The sequence below is a fragment of the Crinia signifera genome, chromosome 4 (genome assembly GCF_055691185.1).
Source record: "Crinia signifera chromosome 4, ASM5569118v1, whole genome shotgun sequence".
Classification (NCBI taxonomy): domain Eukaryota; kingdom Metazoa; phylum Chordata; class Amphibia; order Anura; family Myobatrachidae; genus Crinia; species Crinia signifera.
Window position 1 is genome coordinate 150,522,484 of NC_139220.1, and position 19,742 is coordinate 150,542,225.

The 19,742-nt window shown below is 40.2% G+C and overlaps 1 protein-coding gene across 13 annotated transcripts in view; it reads left to right on the plus strand.

Moving 5' to 3' along the window:
* FOXP2 (forkhead box P2) overlaps positions 1 to 19,742 on the plus strand; it is a 244,793-nt gene that overhangs the window by 17,310 nt on the left and 207,741 nt on the right. The window lies entirely within an intron of this gene.

Sequence of the window (19,742 nt, forward strand, 5' to 3'; positions counted from 1 at the left end):
CATCCTATTGTGTATACTAATGTTCTATCCCCTTTTTTTGCATTTGTTTCATCCTTTGAGTGTTGTAAGTGACCTGCCCTTTAATTTTAACAAAAAAAAAATCTGCAGAGTTTACTCAGTATTGTTTTCATTAGTCCCCAAAGAAGAGCACACTGGCCTGACATATAGAGTTGTCGCCTACCACATGATGACACTAAAGATATATGATATGACTGACAGTGTAGCTGATATGCGTTGTCTTCCCCAGACAAAACAGATGGTATTGTTCTATTATCATCCACAGTTATTTTAATGTACTGTGTCCATCTGTGTTAAGATATATTACATGGTTCCATGGAATTTACAGTTCACTCCTGCAGTAACTCGATTTCACTGTTTGGTCTCCAGAGATTTTGCAAAATGTCAAGCTGAAGCTTGAAAAAGAAAAGTGAAATCTACTGGAAAGTAATACTTGTGACCATTTCATGCCTGAGCTCTTTGCGGTGTCTAGAACCTAGGTGCTGTTACAAATACAACAGGTATGCTCAGTCACCATTTAAACATTAACAATACAGAAGGTGAAAACAAACACTAAATTGCATTGTGGGGCATGTCACCATATATGCTATTTTAATCATTTTGTTTGATTTTATCGGCTAAAATAAACCTTTTTAATTATGTAGACACTCCCAGCACAAGTTTATATTTGGTAAGTGTTAAAAGCGGAAGGGAGAGCAGGGGGATTCACTAAAGGTGGGAGTTTCACGAAGATGGGCAGATCTCTGATTGAATTAGGGAAACAGACAAAAGTATGGCAATGTCTTCACATTGGTATACGTTTCCTTGATACAGTATTTTTTCATGTTTTTAGATTATAGCGTAAGTATCGCCATACATCAGAATGACCTGCATAGGACCTGATCGTATGCAGGTCTTAAGAGTGGTTGAATGAGCGATCGTATCTGCTGCAGCACGTATGATCTGAAAATCGACCTCTCAACCTGCGGTACCGCACATAGTACCGATATTTCTCACGATGTGAACATGATGTGCACACAATCGATCACATGGCCCGTCAAAATTGTGCGTTTGGGCCTGAGATCGTTCTAGTGTATGGCCACCTTTATAATGTGTACTGCAAATGTTTAAATATCCACTATAGTGGCACAAAAAAAAAAAAAACACATCATTGATGCAAGACGCTCTCTGTCTATCTTGTTTGAAAGCAGTCACATAGCAATAGAACTATATTTTTGTTGCACTTTATATCAGGGACCTGATCTAATTTCAATGTTTTTAACACTTGTCTTTTACACTGAACCCTGAATGCTGAACCCTAGTGTTAAAATCTTTCACTTTTGACAGTACTGGTGGCAACAAACAATGCAGGGTCACAACTGATATTGGACAAATGGCCCATTAAGTACTGTAGCTAAAGTTTTTTTGGCACTTTAGGCAAAACTCCATCTTACTGCTCCCACCATCATCCACACACCAATTCCGACTTTTTAGAACATCAGGTGAAAGTGTAGAGGTGGCATGTAAACAGTATAGTAATGCTACATAATAATATGATTACATTTTCAGGCTTGTTTGTAAAATTGTGCTAGAAATGTTAAATTTACATGCTAATAATGATCACATAAAATAGTAAACAGTGAGGAGAACATTGCAGCTTACCGAGCACCCTGTGGAATCCCCCCCCCCCCCATGCCAATTACCCTCAGTACCATGCGAGGGGATGTGTAGCAAATACACATGCCTTTGCAGGCCTCCGCTGCAGGAGAAATCATTTGATGGTCGCCGACCATCAAATGATTTTCCCTGTCTTTGCAAATAGAAGTCAGTGAAAATTGAGTATTTTGTGCGCGGGCCTGGACAAAGACGGGGCGGGCGGCTGTCAGGCATCATCCCATATGCACACCCATGGGAACACCTAGCGCTTGCATGGGGCTGCCCATCAAATGCTGGGCGTTCCCATGGGCTATCCCAATCCCCACAGCTTTTCGCTCCGTTGCTCCTTCCCCGCAATGAAAGGCACTCCCCAAGGCCATTCTTTGCTGGGGTCTGCACATGTGCAAATACCCACTTGCGCATGCACAGACCCCCAAACATCGGAACCGGGCCAAATTTGCCCTGTTCCGATTGAACCAGAACAAGGGCCTATATGTAAGATGCTGTATTTATTTATAAAATGATAATTGAATGTTTTAAAGACATAAATCAGTTCCACAGTCTCAGCCTGTGCTTATGTCACAACTGTGATGTCTGTCAAAATGGGTTGTGCTGAGATGCACGCATTAAGAGCATGAACAGTATGTTGTAAAATTGTTGTGACATTACGGTTGCTAAAATTCATGCGTACTTCTATAGAACATGGGATGTTGCCCATAGCAACCAATCAGATTCTATTATATTCTGTAAGGAGCTAAATAAATAAGAAATAGAAACTGATTGGTTGCTATGAGAAACATCCCCTCTTCAGTAGAACTCCTATCTTACCCCTTAGACTCTGGCTTCTGTGCAGTCCTAGTGTCATGCAATCAGAGCTGGATTTAGCCTCCATGGGGCACTAAAGTTTTAGAGGATCTATATATATATTCCAGAAAGAAGAGCATCTGCACGTGGAAGCCTTTCACAATCATTTTTACCTCCACAGCTGTGGTACCCCCTAACCCAGGGGTTCCCAATCTTTTTCTAATCACGGCACCCTAGAGTATCAGAATTTTTCCACGGCACCCCTAGGCCCCCAAAAATATATATCAAATTAAGTAGATTGTGTTTATATGTGCTTCTTAGGTTCAGTTATGTGGTAAAGGGCAGGATTTGGTTCTGATTGTACATATTTTATGATTGGCAGCCACCAGCACTGGTTTTGGCCCGAAATAATTGATCATAAATAATTTGAATTGGTCCTGGACAACCAACCCGAGGCACCCCTGCAAGTGTCCCGAGGCACCCCAGGGAGCCTAGGCGCACAGTTTGGGAACCATTGTCCTAACCCTTTCCCTCCTCAAAGCACCCCTCACCACTACACGTCTCACCATTACCCTTCTCACATGACCCCCAACACCATTACCCCCATCACATCACTTCTCACACTTAACATCCTCAGAGCGCTCCCTTGCCATTATCCATGAGGCATCCCCTCATCTTTACACCTCTCACCATTAACCTTTTCACATCACCCTGTCACTAATACTCCCATCACTCCCTCACCATTATTCTCCTCACAGCACCCCCTTGCTATTACCCTCCACATAGCACCTCTTTGCCATTACCCCCCAAGCTTACCCTCCTCACAGTACCCCTAACCCTTACTCTCCTCACAGTACCCCCTCACCATTCTCACAGCACTCCTCTGTGTACCCAGCTTATTATTTATTATGTATTTATTAACAGTTTATTATATAGTGCATACATATTCTGCAGCGCTTTACAGAGAATATTTCAACATTCACATCGGTCCCTGCCCAAGTGGAGCTTACAATCTATATTCCCTACCACATGAACACACACACAGACATTCTAGGGTTCATTTTGTTTGTAGCCAATTAGCCTACCTGTATATTTTTGGGTTGTGGGAGGAAACCGGAGTACCCGGAGGAAACCCACATAAGTACGGGGAGAATATACAAACTCGGCACAGTTAGGGCCATGGTGGGAATCAAACCCATGACCTCAGCGCTGTGAGGCAGTAATGCTAACCATTACAGATTAAAGTTGTGTACATGGACTTGTAATTTCCACTTATTACAACAACATGCATTCTAATGCCTAAAGTGCATTCTTATTATTACACCCCAGTGCAATGCAGAGAAGTTGCTTTAGCTTGCTCATAATACAAATTTGTACACATTGATTGCTGAAACCATGCCAAACAGTCCTGTTTTGGGCATCATGGACTTTGTGACTTATTGCTGCACCAAGTGTCTATTTCCTAAATATATACCTTATTTACATTACTTAAGGGACAAAATTATGATGAAATGGTACATTTACTGTTTGGGCTAGCAGTATATGTACTTATGTGTGTGACTAAATTCCAAATATGGATTCCTACCAAATATCTTGGATTACACTGGTTTGCTTTGATGTTGGTAGACTTTTTGGGTGGAAAGTGGCATGCCAGACATGTCCTTAGCGGTACATAGGTATGGTTACATGTATTTCCTGGTGCTAGGAACTGTCTATAGGTTGGTTTAGTGGCTGTTCTGTTTTGCTTTAATTGAAACTTTTGAATTACAAATATTGAGATGTTACAATTCTAAAACTTCAGACATGGTTCATTCATATCTGACAGCTAACTGGCCTGTTAAGTATCGGGTGGACTTATTTTTATAAATGTAAGCTTCATTTAGATATAAAATCAAGTCCAGGAACTTATGCCAGATCCATGTGTTTTTTGCACAAAAATGGGTCAATTTTCATCTCAAAAATGGACTGAAATTAAATTGCCCGATAACACCATTGAGCAAAAAAAAAATTTTGTGTGTATCATGATTTGTTTGAAGTGAAAATGCAAACAAAATATAGCTTTATTTTAGCCCTGCAGTTTAGAAATGAGCTAGGATATATCTTCTCTCAACTAAAACCCTATACACACACTACACATTGTTTCCAATGTATTGCTCTGACCTACATGTTTAGCGGGTCCTAGTGACATCATTAAATTATATTGTTTACTGATATCTGTCTCAGTACGGGTCATTTAGAGTGTACGGGGCTTACATTTCTCAGTCTGTTTACATTGTATCTCCACCCCCACTGTTTAATATGGTTTTGCCAAGGAGAACATTCTCACCTTCCTGACAAATTTTCTCCTAACTTTAAATGATACCAATTGACAGGCGTATTCTCTGACAACTGTCCCTTACAGATAGGCAGGCAAGTACTCTGTTGGAGCGTGTCAGACCCGCTCAAATTCTGCCCCTTCCCACGATGTTTGGGGTTTGCGCATGTGCTTTTATGTCGGCGAACAGGTCTTAAATGTGATATGTGCCCTTCCTAAAGAGAAATAATTGTATTTTTTTTTCATGAAAAACAAATCTCCGAACAGTGCATAAGTCAAGCATGGGACATATTTAATTCAATCAGCCTGGTTCTAACTGCCTGTGCTTATTTGAATTAATTATCAAGTAGTGAAAAATATTAAATAAACTTTGCCAGGAAATCCTGAATTTCTCAGTAGTAGCCAGTCTTTATGTTCCATTCTGTAATTGTTCAGCTTGCTCTGCAGTACAGTGGCTATATGCCATTCAGCACATCATGAAACAAAAGTCCTTCCTAAATTTGTAATATTTGGTAGTGTAGATTCACACTAATGTTGGTACAATGGTAAGTGTTGTCATTGTTCCAGCATTATAGCAGACATATGCATTGCCTGAAACACTACAATGCTTTTGAGCGCCAAGGGCTGTTCTCTCTTCTCATGCTCATGACTTCTGTGCAGCTCCCTTGGCCTTCTACCCTTGTCATTTGCCTTCTGCCTCTCTGATGGCCTCTTCAGCATCTGTACTTCTGATGCCTACTGCTGTCCTTTTGCTCAATAAGGGCAGCTCAAGGCTCAGTTCTCAATCTCTCTGCACTTCTTTCACTTTACCTCCTACTACCTTTATGCTTATGCTACAATGTTTCCAGGCACAATATCTAATTTCTCCCAAGATACCAAAACTACTTTTAATTTAAGATTTTAAAACCAGAGTTCATTATAATTCCCCTTTCTAATGACACTTTCACGTTCAGTAACATCTTTCTCTAACCTATTTCCTGAGCACACTGCATCCCTCAGCTTCATTTAACACATCGATTCTATCTTGCATTCCTGCCATCTTTTCTTCTGATTGCCAAAGAATACCCCTTTCTCTTTCAGAAATAAACCTAATTCCAGTTTCACTCATAAAATCCACCTTTGACTATACAAAATCTCCCTAGTTGGCCTTCCCCTAATACAGTACACCTTTTCCCTCTATAACTCACCCAAAATGCATCTTCACTTGGGCCCCTTACCACACTCTTTCTATTCCCTACCAAATTCAATAAAAACTCTCACCTTTACTTTTAAAGACCCTAGAAATGCTTCCTCTTCCTTTATCTTTTACTGCATTTCATATGTAACCAGCTATTTTTTTGTTTCTGAACTACACCCCTCTTCCTCACATTACCTCTTCTCAATTCTGACTTCCAGACCTATTTTGTTCTGTTCCACTGTTCTGCTTAGATACTTCCCCAACCTACACTATTTAAAATACTCTCTCTAAAACCAAGTCTCACTCCGTTACCCTACCACTGTCTACACCACTGAACACTACTTCTATTTTGTCACTTTCATTTTACCCTACTATATGTGCATGCCCATCCTCTTATACATTGAATATTCTTGTTATGTTCCATGGTGTATTTCTGCTGTGTGAGCGTTATGCTATTATTTTCAACATTATCATTATCGATGTGAATGGAATATGTAGTTGTAGTTGCACTAACTGACCATTGTACCTGTATGATTCACACATATGTGTACAATGTTATGACTATGCTTGATTTGACTATGACTAGACTTGATTGTATTTCTGTGATTTGTATGTTAAATGCCCATCTCTGCTGAATTTGGGGTGACTTACAAATAGCAATGATGATGATAAAGATGTTAGGACATGGGAGAGGACTAGGGACATTACATAGGTTAAATTGCATTTACTGTGTATTGAATATGCCCATTACTTTTAAAGAGTGGTTGGTATGTTAGATGTAAGCTATCATTAAGATGATGCATTTATTTTCTAATCTTTTGGTTCCATGATGTTGCCCTCCTGTTTTGGAGTTACAAAATATCAGGACCCTAGGGACGTCTGCATCATTCTTTCCTTTCTATTCAGATCTGATTGAAATTCCTATTGATTTTAGATTATTTGGAGTGGGACCACATACTGTACAACTGTTGATGAGTTAGTCAAATATGACAACTACAATTTGCTTTGGGAATCTTGGCTCTGTGTGCCTTATACATAGCTCACATAAAGCCCAAAGCACCATATAGTCTTAAACAGTAAAACGATTAATCTGCACATCTGAGTTGGAAATATTAGTATTTTATTCCGAGTCTTCCGATCGCTGAATCAGATCAGATATACCAACCATCGATTTGTTCTTCTTTTCCATTGTCCCAAGTGACACAGTGGCAGTGTAGAGACAGATGTATGAACATGTTCTATATAGATGTGTGCTTGACACCGCAGTCTTCCTGCATCAGTATGACAAGAGCCTGATATCTCTATCCTGTTTTATATATTCTGACTTGCAGAATGCCTCTTTCTTCTGACAGTAGAGAGGTTCAAGATGGCATCAGTCTGAGTTTCAAGGAAGCAGTTAACAAACAGGTGTGATTGTAAAACTGTACACTTGCCCATACAGCATAGTACTGAACAAAACAATATATCTCCTCCCAGGCTGTCTCCATCTGTTCTGCAATTTTCTTTTGAGCAGCCTCTCTTCTGCTGGATTATAATTATATCACATACTGTACTTTTATTGTGGCAACTAATTAGTGCAGGAGAACTTATGCATCTGTAAATGAGTCCTTCACAGCTTATTGTTTGACTTATAAGTTTAAGCCTAGAAACGTTCTGGTATTGTGGTACGCTAAAGTGTTATCGACAAGAATAATACATATAATTTGTTGAACTCACTTACAATACCACAGTATAATAATGTTCCTAGGTTCAAATTTCTAAACCAGCTAATAATCTGTGATGTATTCTTTTGCATAAAAAATATATTTTCTATATATCCACTCGTACAGCTGTATAATCCGGCAGCGGTACCTATTTGATTAAATTCATGATAACGATACCTTCATTGAAAAGGTTTTTTGGCTAGTGGGAGTTTGCTTGGGAATTACCCGGCATTTTGACTGCTGGGTCATTTTCCCGAGTGCAGCCTGCACCCTTTCACACTTACAGCAGAAAATGACTGGTTGAAGCAGTTCTACTTGGTAATTTGCTGAAAAACCTGGGTTTTTCTTATGTCTAAAAGGGTCAACCTAAATCGTAAATCCCGGGTCCTCAACCCAGGTAAAAAGAAGGGTCAGAGAGCTGGGTTTTAACACCCAGGTTGACCCTTTCAGACATACCAAAATCCAGGGTTGATGCGCGTTCATTTGCAAAAACCTGGGATTTTGGAGTATGTCTGAAAGGGGTATAAATCTCCATGACCTGGAGGTACCTCAGAGTCTAATCCTGTATTATTAAATACTATGAGAATATGGCATATAAATTGACATTCATTGGTTTTTAACTCTTAGAAATCTTTAGAATTTCTTCTATTCTTCGATCATTCTGAATTCCAAAATGGTTAGGCTGCACACCCATTCATGTTATGGCAGGTTGGGGGTATTTCTATTATGGATGGTTTGGATTGTAGATGCACAAAGCAAATACTACAATTTACAGAGGCTGTGGAGAGGTATGCCACCCTAGCTGGTCATCTCCTAGCTTTTCTTCAGGGCAAATATTATATTAATACAGTGGTTCAGACTTTTTTAGTCAATGGCCAGTATTCAATGTGATTTTTCTCTATGTGTAGTGAATCCTCTTTAGGATTCGCTGCACATTCACAGGGTTCCAGAGGGCTGGAGCATTCGCCTAATTCAATGCGTCAGGGGAAATTTTAACCCCCCCGGCGAATGCCGCAGGGGGGGGGGGGGGCGGTTTTAGGCAGGGAGATGGAAGCCTCCCTGACTGTGCTGGACGCTGTGTGGGGGAGAGGGAGGGCTAGCGGGGACACAGGCAGCAGAAGCTGCTGCCCTGGGATAGCTGACAGGGGAGGCAGATGGGAGAGTGCTGTGTTGGCCAGGCGCAGTTAATGTCTAATGAGCGAACGTCATCCCCCCCCCGTGCTGACATGATGTGAAATTTTTTTAAATAAATATTCATGTGCTGCAAACAAATGAATCCAAATAGCATGCCCCTGCACATAATAAAATTACAGATTTTTTTGACACCAAAAAAAAAAAAAACCTTTATTTTAAAAGAACACATTCCAGTTCACCTTAAAAAGATGTTGAATGCACAACGGTGAATCACGGCAAAAATCATGGTGAAAGCAGTTCTCCATCCTAGCATTGAATACACTGTCGGCGAATCACAGTGAAAACCCCATTGAAATACACCAGCGAATTGCAGCCAGTATGAAACGGAGAACTGACCAGCATTCACTGTTCGGCGAACAGTGAACATTGAATAGGGTGAATCTGATTTTCAGTGAAAAGATTCACTGCAGAGAGTGAAAACAGCCCGATTCCCCCCCCCCCCCCAAAAAAAAAAAAAAAAACAGGTGAATCCAGAGCATTGAATACTGGCCAATGACTGGCAGAACCATGTGGATACATTTCTGTCACATCTTCCTATCCATAAAAAGGCTATATTTTATTAATAAATAGCTATCACCTGTTACACTTTCCCCACCTGCAGTGCAACATGGTTTTCTTCATTTGCCAAAAATGTTTACTTTGCTATCAGGTCTGAATGAGAGCATGTTATTTTGCTTTTATTAATACGGCTCAGTTCTACATTTCTATATATGTGGCTGTGTTACTACTGTCTTATTTTATAATCTCTGTAACTCATATTGATGGATATTTTATGCTATATATTTGTACTTGGTTTGCTTTATTGTACTATGTTTTGACTGTATAACTCATATGATGAATACATAAAATATTTTTTGGGGAAAGAAAACATATGTTTTTTTAGCATCCCGTAAAGATTTTAAATAATAGCAAAACGTAATTGGTTTGATGTTCTGTAGGGAATGGTCAGTTTGCATTGGAAATTATGTTAAACGCAGAAAAACACTTTTTAGTTCAGCACAGGATTTCTTTAATATAAATATATATATATATATATATATATATATGGAAAGAGAATGGGTACCCCAATTATGCGCACTCTACAGGAATGGAGCAGCACCTCTGAAAGGCCCCCTGTTAGACGGGACCAAGGGTTTAGAAATGCAGAAGAGTATTCGGAGGGCGCTCCCCAGATGTCGATGGGGCCACATGTGTTTTTTTCGACATCTTACAACTGTGAACAAAGCATTATTATAGTGATCCAATGGATTATCTGAATTATTATTAAATTTGTGTTTTTAACAAAAAATGTTGTCTTATTGGGGAGTGCCCTCTGAATACTCTTCTGCATATATATATATATATATATATATATATATATATATATATATATATATATATATATATATATATATATATATATACAGGTTGAGTATCCCGTATCCAAAATGCTCGGGACCAGGAGAATTTTGGATAACGGATTATTCCGTATTTCGGAATATTTTAATATTTCAATGATGTATTTTAAAGTATCTTGCATTAATGCTGTATAAACACATAATATACACACAAATATATTTTATTACCACATAAAATACACACAAATATATTTTAATTGTTCAAAAAACAAGGTTTCAAAACGTGAAACAAAATGTGTGTACTATCTCAGCACTGAATTTGAATGCCAAGCAATCATTGTCTTGCACATATATAGTGCCAGTTACATATCATGTCCCCAGTGATGCTTTTACTAATGTCCCCAGTGAGTTTCTAGCAAAAAAAAATTTTTTTTTCACTTTCTGGAATGTCCGTATTTCGGAATAATTCGGATAACGGATATTCGGATACGGGATACTCGACCTGTATATATTTATTTATTTATTTATTTATTTAAATGCTAAAATAATGTTACTCCTGCTGCATACCTGATTTGGAAATGTGTACTAATTATTTATTCTTCGAATGTCCCCCAAATTAGTTCTGCACAAACTACAGCCCTTTAATGAGAAACCACAGTGATGTTGGCATCCCACAATCATGACTATTGTACAGAAATCAGTAGTTAGAAAGTATGATAGAAGTCTTAAGAAAATTAATTTATTCTGTGTTCAGGACTGGTTTATTTATACAGCATGCAGTTTTAAAAATGTTTTAATAACACAGCCTATCATTTAAAAATAAAAATTATCTATAAAAACATGCCCCTCCTCTGCGTCTTAAACATTATTTAAATATGCTGGTGGAGATGGCATAATTTCTTCTGATGCTAATCTTGTGATCATAAATAGCATATATATTGAAAGCTGGCACTTTCATGTCACAGAATGTTTTTAGGAGCACTGGAGCACGTTCCCTCTCATTAAGGCTTATGGACATTTACAACTGCCCAGAGGCACTTCTGGCTATGACCCCAGCATCCAACAGAATGCTTATGTCTGATATAGTTCAAATTCTGTTTCCCAGTAATATAGGGATGAGGGTTTATGATGAACTGTGGAATCTGCCTGGTGGCAGCTTGAATTCACTTGTGACAGTCAAGTTGACAGTATCATAACTGTCCTGCCCTGTGATGTCAAAATGTGTCTGTAATGCACTGTAAGTGTAACATATGTTTATTTCAGCATATGTTTATTTTCAGCAGGCGAGAATTGGCGGTTTTCTTTCTTTAATTTATTTCTGTCTTTCTCATACTGTACATAATCCTGTCCTGAGAGCTCACAGTTTTTTTGTAACATATACTGCTCTATACCATCTATCCTGACACACATACACACACCCAATATCTTCCTCTTTCCTTCTATCTCTACCTCCCATCCATCTGTCTCACTCTTTCTGTCAGTTTCTCTTACTGTGTTCATGGTTGGATTGGCCCAAAGGGGGTAATATCTTTCACTGTGCTGGAATGAGTTAAGACAGTGGTAGTCTGGGAAAGTCACTACACTGGACAGGGGTGTTTTTACGAGCAAAGGAGACCTGTGTGCAGCCTCCTCCATCCAGTCCCCCTCTTCTCTGCTGGGAGTAGCGCAGAGGAATAGAATCTGAGCACTAGAGCACAGATCTCTGGAAAAGTGGTGCGTTGCCCATTTTTCCATGGATTTTTGGCATTGCTGCTGGCAACAGTCCGGCATTGTGGAGTCTGAGCACCAGAACGATGGGCCTCCTAGGAATTATAAATACATCATTGGGTCAGGAGGTTTGTGCCGTATGTTGCAATGAAGCACATGACCCAAAGAGAGGGGTGCCAGGCCTGGGTACTACATAGTGGCATGGCCTAAACAGGAACAGGGTGTCCAAGTCCCCTACCAAAAAATACATACATTGTTAAAAAGTAAATATGGGGTCATGGCATACTACACAGGGGGGTGGCATTGAAAAGGGGGAAGTTACGCGACAGCCTCTTACTTTAATTTGGGAAGCGGGTCCCTCGTCATTGGCCAGCGTTATCTTCCCAATATGGAACAAGCCTGTGCACTAGAGAGCAAAGACTCTTGCACTGCGCCAGAGTCTTTGCTTTCAGTGGGTGGCGACAAAGTGGGAATATGTTGTCACGGAGGAGAAGGGATCCTCTTCTCAGAGTAAGGTCTCTATACTTGGGGGTGGGGTGGAGGTGTAGGGTGGGCAGTTGACCAACCCCCCCTTCACTTTTATATGCACCCTGCTAAAATAACCTGCCTATGCAGTGGTGCTGCCATGTGACATCTTTTCCCATTAAATGGAGAGCTTGGAGGAAGCCCAGCATCCTTGTAGGGGACGTCAGCAGCTGGACATGTTCCCAAAAGTGATGTCAGCGAGCCACCCCGACCCCAAGAGTGACATTGGTAGGGCCGCACCCCCTCCCGTACCTGCTACACCTGGTTTTAGATCATTAGGGTGAAACTACGTATCATTTAGTTACAGCTACAGAGCTGTAGGCAGATCCAAAAAGAAGGGGTGGAGTTTACCCTGTGCAGTGCTTATCTTGCAGGTATAATGAGATCTACAAGGGGGGAGATGCTGCAATTCTAAGACTTAGATGAGATGATTCAATAGTTCTAACAGTCATGATGATTCATTGGTGCCGGACTGTGCAATTCAATTGTTCCAGACATCAATTAAATATGCTCTTGCTGTGCCCAAATCGTGGGTTAACCGAACTAAAGTACTGGCCTTCCAACAAAAAGTGGACACTTTTCACCTTTCTTCTCGCCACTTCAGAAGATTGCAAGAAGAAATGTGTCCCCTGCAGCACTCGCACCTGAACAGAGCAACAATTTAATTACTCCATTGGGCTCTATCTATCTATCTATCTCTCTATCTATCATGGTGAAAAACAATTAATTTCCTTACCCTGTAAGGTGAGAGAGAAGTGTGTGTATATCTGTGTGTGTGTGTGTGTGTGTGTAGGGGGGGTGGGGGGTGGTGACTATATTGTGTGCTCCAGTCTGTATCCCTGTGTGAAGATGTTGTGTTTTGGATCCTGTATATCTGTGAACATGTGCATTCCTTTGTGACTTATGTGTGATGTCTGTGCCTGTGTGACTCTGAAAGGGGTATTCAATCCCGGCCAAATTTTTCACCAGGCAAAAAAATCTGCACTTTTTGCCCATTTTAGGTCGATTTTGACTCACCCTATTAAATCCCTGTGCTGATATTTCACATTGTCGAAAAATCCAGCATTGGTAAAAACTGCGTAAATCGGTGAAATTGCTGTCAATTCAAATGGTTTTGACATCCATTTTCGCCCATTTTTGCAGCCGTTTTTTGCTCATGCTAAGAAAGTGTACTCAAAAATGGGCAAAAACGCATGTGATTGAATACTGATACTGATTGAGTTTTTCACTTGATGAAAAATTTGACTGAGATTGAATACCCCTCTGAGTGTCTGTGAGTGACTCTGTGTGGGTATTTATGAGACTCTGCCCGTTTAATCCAAAATCCTGTATACACTTATGGGAGTTTGTACTGTAGATGTATGTTATGCTGGGACTCTTTGGAAGTAAGATCACTCACACTGAAAAAGTCATAGTTCTGACCAATGGTCATTTCATTCCAACTTGATGACAACAGTTCTATCAGCAGTCAATTTTAACATAAAATTGTTGTTTGTTCATGTACCCATTTAATGTACAGTTGTGTTTGCTTGTCATTATGTCACTAGTCATTATAGCTGCTACACATGTCCATAATTAGTACCTTGAATAGTACAATGTTTTCACATAATATACTATCTTTTGTTTTTGAGTTTACCCTTTTTTCTCAATGTATTCACATCTGAGGCATAGATACACAAACAGGACTACATGACTAACCATGCACATTGTTAACTAGAGGAATTTGTGCCTCGAAGAGTTATTCTACAATGGAAATTTTATAAGGACTTCCCCTGGAGGCTTGCTTACAAGCCAGATTGACTACTGTCCTGCAGTGAGCATCAGAGAATGGAAAGAAAGGAAAAGTTAGATTAATGATCTAGGGATTCATTGAGCAGTACTCCATCTGTTTTACATCACTTGAACAATTGTATAGATTGTCCTCTTAGTGCTAAAAAATATGACTTATGTCTGCAAAGTGCTCGCTGAATGAGGCTTGGGAACATAATATTAAAAAAAAATTCTATAAAGCTTAAAAGGACCTGTCATTTCTGACTAAATTAATTTCTGCATTGTTTCTTTGCACCATCCAACCTGAAAAGCACACTGAATGTTTATTTTAATGTTTTTTTAACACATACTGTACATAGGGCAACTAGGGGTACCGTCAGAAATTATGGGGCCCTTGACTGAGAAAATAGACAGGGCCCCCTTCCCTTCCAGAACCGCTGACATGCCTGGTGAGATCTTGGTGTCCGTAGCACTGTCTGCACAACTCTACCTCTACATTGCTTCTAGGTATATGTGAACCCTTTTTGTGACAAATTATACTTGATAGACTCCAGTCCCAGGAACCATTTATGTCTGGGGCCTGGGACTGGGGTCCTGGCAATCCCCTCCTGATGTTGGCCCTTGGGGGCAACTATAATTGGAGTTAGAAGTGACAGATTCTCTTTGACCTACCCCCTCAATGTACGTTTTGTGCTTGGAGAGATAGCAAGTAGCATAAATATCTAAATTGATATGTTATTTACACTTTGTAAGATAAATTCTAAATATAAGTGAAATTACAAGACCTTTTCTCATGTGGATTTTGGTAGTTGAACATCTATATCATAGTGGGGGGACGTTCTGAAAATATGATTTTGCTTTTGACACTTCATTTGTAAATGAGCATTTCACTGAATTTATAGTCTATGGGGTCAGGCAAATTAGTTGGGAGCCCCCTGATGCACAAGTAAGTTGACTTTAAGTACATCTGGAGCTACAGATTTTTATTTGCAGCCCCATAGTATTGCATACAAAAATCTTCCGGGGCAAGTTGTGGCTGCGAGAGGAGTGAGTATTGGTGCAGTTGCAGGATTTATAACGGCATATCGCCCTCCTTGCGGCTAAATGAAATTACCCTTATGAATAAAGCTATGATAACATAAATCTTTTTATGGCTGTGAGGCTTGGAGGAAGTAGGAGTAAAAATACATAAGGCCAAGGAGGTTATTCTGGTTGGTGAGCTCCCATGCAAATTTGCATGTGCATGTGGTGTGTGCGAATGGCCACACAACAATACGGGTGTGGGCCATGGGGTGGCGGGCTGGGGGATGCACCCATGGGAACGCCCAGCGTTTCATGGGAGTTCCCATGAAAATGCTGGGCATTCCCATGGTAATGCCCCGATGACGCAGGTGTTGGGGGCGGGCAGCTGACATCACCGGATGTCAGCTGTCCACCCTGTCCTCGTACAGGACACACTGAAAACTAAGACACCTAAGACACTTTAGTTTTGTGTGTACGCACCACATCATTCGCTGGTCAGCGACCATCAAATGATGTGGGTGTAACCCCATAGGCTGCGAACGGATGTTTATGCAAAACATACATTCGCAGCCATGCTGGTGAATTCACCCTTTGAAAGGGGGCGGGCGGAAATGCGAATGGTTGGGCAGGCTTCAAAAGGACACGCAGTGCTGCGAACTTCACAGTCAACCAGAATAAGGTCCCAAATGCATAACAAGGCAAATGAGTTAAGGAGCAGTTTATTTAGCATTCGGTATTTTCTAGTAAATATATGGGTACTTGTTTCCTAGCACGGCGCCCATCGCATCGCATACCATAACACTAAATATCTTATACGATGGTATGCGATGCGATGCGACGCGAGGTTGGACAATAAAATATCACATCGCATCCTATGCCATACAATGGCATAGGATGCGATCGTATACGATTTTTGATTGTACAACCACCCTGATGGGTCCTTACAATGTTAAATGGCCCCCATACTCAACGGCACCTCCACGATCAACGCCATACTCCCACTATCCACGTCGGCATGGAGTTGATTATAGATAGTGTGGCGAGCGCAGCGAGCCACCGAGCCCGAAGCGTGGCGAGCAGACGTGGAATTCAAGCCCAAAGCGTGGCGAGCGAACGCGCAATACATGTAAAGTAATCCGTGTCCCCTCGCGGGGCTCGCCACGCTTCAGGCTTGGTGGCTCGCTGCGCTCGCCACACTATCTAGAATCAACTCCACGCCGACGTGGATAGTGGGGGTATCGCTGTGCTCGCCACGCTTCGGGTTGGCGTTGATCGTGGGGGTGGCATTGAGTATGGGGGGCCATTTAACATTGTAAGGACCCATCAGGGTGGTTGAACAATAAAAAATCGCAAAGCATCGCATGCATTGTATGCGGCTATATTGTATGCGATACGATGCGATCGCATAAGATGCCATAAGATGAAAATATTGGGTGCCGTGCTAGGAAACAAGTACCAATATATGCTGATTTAATCTTAGCTTCCCATGCTTGTGCATGGGATTTTAAGACGTGTTGATAAGTAGTGAGGGCAGTTATCTAGTTGCCAATTAAATGTCATGCAGCCATTGCAGCTGCAAGATATAGGTAGCTATATCTCACAAAGTGAGGGAGCCTATGTAGAATATTCTGTATGCAATTATATACATTATGCCATACTGGAATAATATAATATAACTTTGATTAAGGTGACCTTCTCCTATGCTTCAGTAGTATAAATTCATATCATATTCTTATCAATGAAGCATCATCTTGCATAAACAAAAGAAATTACAGTACACTAGCTCCTGATTTAAAGCAATTATCATTTATCTAAACTGACCTCTTGTAAACCGTTAATGTCTGTGCCATTAAGTACGACTGATTAAATAGAGATTGGTGAGGACTCATGAAGATAAATTGTTAAGTGTCTCACTGTTTCCTATACATATGTTTTTCTCAGTTAAAATGAATGCATGCTGTCGTTTATCAGTTACTGCATAATGTACACAGAAAAAATAGATTCTCCCAACTATGTCTGTAGCAATTATTTCTACGCTCTTCATTAGCTTGTAAAAATCCCACACATTTGCGTATCCATAGTATATACAGTTGTCTGGAATAGTAGTATTCATATTTATGAAGATATTGTTGCATGCTAGCTATTTTATTATTTATTGTGCCATTACTTTGCTTCTTACATGAGTGAGCCTGCCTCAGTTTATATTGCATTATTTTCACTTTTGAGTTTCATGGCAAATATGGACAGTTGTATAAGTCTGAAATTGCCTAGTTGTATTGTTAAATATAAAACACATTGTGAATAGGAAAATAAACATGCTGGAATTTTTGTGTTGGTGACTATGTTGGTGACTATGAAAAGGTAAATTGCTAAAAAGATCTAGAACCTAATTCAGAGGTGGCACAAAGCCAATGTTTGCAGATATGAGAGATGTTTATTGAACTGCCCATTTATGGCAGGTGCATTGAGGATTTATTATCAAAATAAGTGTGCATTTGTGGGTGATAATGGAGGTAGCAGCTCAATCACAGGTGTATTGCACCATATTACGGCACATTGCAACTGTATCTTGCATCTGCAGCTGTAAAGGCTCTGGTAGCTTTTTTGTGATAGACATTCTTGCTCAGAGGTGCAATGTTGCAACTAATACACAAGAGTCTGATCAGACTTTGTACACAAGAGTCTGATCAGACATCAGACATCATCAGTAGAAGAGACACCATCAGTAGGAGAGACATCATCAGTAGGATCAGTGGCTGATCAGAGATACCATCAGTAGAAGATAAACCAGCATTAACAGTGACATCATCAGTAAAATCACTGGTTGATTAGAGATACTGTACCATCAAACGCAACTGCACCTCTAAATCATACCCACAGTGAAGTTTTTTTTTATTCTTTTGTGTAACTTAAGTAAGGGTAGTGCACGATAGTGCCTTGTGAATTCATTGTAAATCATCCATAGTTACTAGTGGCAATCAAAGAAAATAGAAGCAGTGTTGTAACAGGAACCAAACAGAGCCGGCCCTAGCCTAAATTACGCCCTAGGCAAGATTTTGACTGTTGCCCCCGAGCACTGCCACTAGTTCCGTCTCCCCTTTCCCAGCACCATCAACCCTCATCATAGCAGTCATCATTTTGGTGTCCCTATCCGCAATATTTTAAATAGAACCAGCACACCCATTCGGTGCCTTTTTTGCTGAAAATTCTTCTTATTTGCATTGTTATGACCAGCACACACAAGGAGCTTCTGCTGATTAAAATGATATGCAGCATGACTATATTCTGTGTGCGACTGTGGCTGTACCTGCATACGGAATGCTATGTTACAGTGATTTCCATGAATACACTATTTCATATGCAGATACAGCCTCACTCACACACAGAATATAGGCATGCTGCATATCATTTTAATCAGCAGAAGCTGCTGATGCCCCTAGGCATTCCAAATGCCCTAGGCAATTGCCTAGTTGGCCTATGCCTAAGGCCGGCCCTGGAACCAAACATTTACATTTCTTGCAATATGCAAGTAAACTCAGTTCCTGTGGCTTATATACACTATTCAAAGACTGCCCTAAGGCAAAACCAAACCTCTTATTGAAACAGCATTGATTGATTTAGGCATAGATTCAAGAGTAATACAGCTTTTGCAAATACTAATCTTGGCACTTTATTAAGTAAAACATTTTATTATATAACTCTAGCATACTTTTAAAATCATATTGCACAATAAAAAACTTGGATAAAAAAAAATCCTGTGATTTTTACATTTCTGCCAAGAATTGCTGTTATGTATTTAGCCCAAGCAAATCTGTTACTGTATTGTTTATTTATTCATCAATACTGCTTGCCAACATTTGCAATATTATAAGCATCTGCTCAGACATCATCAGTAGAAGAGACACCATCAATAGAAGAGACATAATCAGCAGGATCAGTGGCTGATCAGAGATACCAACAGTAGGAGAGACACCATCTGTAGTAGAAAAATCATCAGTAGGATCAGTAGCTGATCAGAGATACAATCAATAGGTGATACACCATCAGTAGCAGTGACATAATCAGAAGGATCAGCGGTTGATCAGAGACACCATCAGTAGTAGAAATATCACTATCAGACGCTGATCAGTAGGATCAGCAGTTGGTCATAGTCATCATCAGTAGGAGACATATCATCAATAGGCAAGATATCATCAGTAGGAGAGACACCATCTGTCTCTGTAGAAAATTTAAGCTGCAGTGAAATTAGCATATTTTCACAGATCACCTGTGTTCAAATACACAGTTTCAAATGCAACTGCATGCCCCTCTTAATCATACCCACAGTGAAGATTTTAGTCTTTTGTGTAACGAAGTAAGTGTAGTGCACTATAGCCTTATGCATTCATTGTAAATCAGTTACTAGTGGCAATCGAAGAAAGTAGAAGCAGTAGTGTAACAGGAACCAAACATTTACATTGCTTGCAATATGCAACTAAACTCAGGGTTCCTGTGGCTTATATACACTATTCAAAGACTACCCTAAGGCAAAACCA